General features: G+C 38.1%; 1 non-coding gene across 1 annotated transcript; it reads left to right on the top strand.

Annotated features, from left to right (window-relative positions):
• The first annotated feature begins 2,231 nt into the window (after positions 1 to 2,231).
• On the top strand, positions 2,232 to 2,338 carry LOC147365212 (U6 spliceosomal RNA). Its single transcript, XR_015135630.1, has one exon. It is a non-coding gene; the product is annotated as a U6 spliceosomal RNA (small nuclear RNA).
• Positions 2,339 to 2,623: the final 285 nt, after the last annotated feature.

Raw genomic sequence — 2,623 nt, 5'->3', positions numbered from 1 at the left:
TCTTTTAAAGTGACTGAAACTTGGTATATGGCCCAGAATATGGTCCATCTTGCTACATATCTTATGTGTACTTGAAAATAATGTCCATGCTGCTGTTGTTGTGTAGAATGGTCTATAAAAATCAATTATACCAATTTTTTGACAGTGTTTTAGGTTTTCTGTGTTTTAAGGTTACTTTTTTACTCATTCTGTCAATTATTGAGACAAAGGTGTTGAAATCTCTAATTATAATTGTGGACTTGTCTATCATTGTAATTCTATTATTTTTTGCTTCGTATATTTTGAAGTTCTGTTATTAGTTGCATAAACATTTAGAATTATTATGTCTTGAGTAATTGATCCCTTTATCAATACGATATTGTATTATTATCCTTGGATATATTTGTTGCTCTGAAATCTACTTTTTATCATAACTACCTGTTTTTTTTAAACTTTATTTTACATTGGAGTATAGCCAATTAATAATGTGTGATAGTTTCAGGTGGACAGCAAAGGTACTCAATTGTATGTATACATGTATCCATTCTCCCCTGAAATCCCCTCTCATCCAGGCTAACACATATCACTGAGCAGAGTTCCCTGTATTATATACAGTAGGATCTTGTTGGTTATCCATTTTAAATATAGCAGTGTGTACATGTTAATCTCAAACTCCCTAACTATCCCTTCCCCCTGTTTTTCCCCTCTGGCAACTGCAAGTTCATTCTCTGTCTGTGAGTCTGTTTCTGTTTTGTAAATAATTTCACCTGTATCATTTTTTTTAGAGTCTGCATATAAGGGATATCATATGATATTTCTTCTTCTCTGACTTATTTCACTCAGAGTGACTATCTCTAGATCCATCCATGTTGCTGCAAATGGCATTATCTCATCTTTTTTAATGGTCAATATATACAATGGTCCATTGTATATATGTACTACAGCTTCTTGATCCACTCCTCTGTTGACAGACATTGTAGGTTGCTTCCTCATCTTGGCTATTGTAAACAGGGCTACAATGAATATTGGGGTGCATGTTTCCTTTCAAATCATGTTTTTCTCTGGGTATATGCCGAGAAGCAGGATTGCTGGATCATATGGTAGCTTTCGGAGAAGGCAATGGCACCCCACTCCAGTACTCTTGCCTGGAAAATCCCATGGACGGAGGAGCCTGGAAGGCTGCAGTCCATGGGGTCGCTGAGGGTCAGACACAACTGAGCGACTTAGCTTTCACTTTTATGCATTGGAGAAGGAAATGGCAACCCACTCCTGTGTTCTTGCCTGGAGAATCCCAGGGACGGGGAGCCTGGTGGCTGCTGTCTATGGGGTCACACAGAGTCAGACACGACTGAAGCGACTTAGCAGCATGGTAGCTTTATTTTTAGTTTTTTAAGGAACCTCCATACTGTTCTCCACACTGGCTATACCAATTTACATTTCTACCAAGTGTGTAGAAGGGTTCTTTTCTCTTCACAACCTCTCCAGCATTTATTGTTTGTGGATTTCTTGATGATGGCCATTTATACTGGTATGAGGGAGATATCTCACCTGGGTTTTTTTGACGAGTGTTAGCATATGCAGTGGGTTGAATAGTGTCCCCCACCAAATTCATGTCTACTTGGAATCTCAAAATGTGGATCTTATTTGGAAATAGGCTCTTTGCAGCTGCAATTGAGGATCAAGATGTGATCATACTGGATTAGGGTGGGCCAATGAGAATGTCCTTGTGAGATAGGAAAGGACACACAGAGACAAAGGGGAGGCCACGTGAAGACGGAGGCAGATATTGGAGTGATACTGCAATAAACCAAGGAACACTGAAGTCACCAGAAACTGGAAGAGACAAAGAATTCTTCACCAGAGCCTCCAGAGGGATCATGGCCCTGCTAACACCTTGATTTCATACTTCAGCTTCCAGAACTGTGAGAGATACACGTTTCTGTGGTTTTCAGTCACCAAGTTTGTGACAGTTTTTACAGCAGCCCCAGGAATCTAATGCAATATGGTATATATTTTTACCATCCCTTGGCTTCAAAACTATCTGTGTTTTTTTATTTAAAGTGGATTCCTTATTCCTATAGTTGGACTTTGCTTTATTTACCCAATCTTAAAATATTTTTTTCTGGGGGAGTTTAGACCATATACCTTAATTCGATTTAAAAAATTGGGGGGGGGGGGTTGGGTTTAAATCTAAACTTTTTGCTATTTGCTTTCTGTATTCTTTTCCTGACTTTTTTAGAATTAATTGTTTAGTGCTCGCTTCGGCAGCACATATACTAAAATTGGAACGATACAGAGAAGATTAGCATGGCCCCTGCACAAGGATGACACGCAAATTTGTGAAGCGTTCCATATTTTTAGATGGTCACTACCTAATGATCAAAGGATCAATCCAAGAAGAAGATATAACAATTATAAATATATATGCACCCAACACGGGAGCACCACAATATGTAAGACAAATGCTAACAAGTATGAAAGGAGAAATTAACAATAACACAATAATAGTGGGAGACTTTAATACCCCACTCACACCTATGGATAGATCAACTAAACAGAAAATTAACAAGGAAACACAAACGTTAAACGATATAATAGACCAGTTAGACCTAATTGATATCTATAGGACATTTTATCCCAAAAC

This window comes from Bos grunniens, chromosome 10 (assembly GCF_055505025.1).
Source record: "Bos grunniens cultivar Pamir isolate PY7600 chromosome 10, Bosgru_T2T1.0, whole genome shotgun sequence".
Lineage (NCBI taxonomy): Eukaryota > Metazoa > Chordata > Mammalia > Artiodactyla > Bovidae > Bos > Bos grunniens.
Note: the sequence above shows the minus strand (reverse complement) of the source record. Positions and strands in the feature narration are given on the sequence as shown.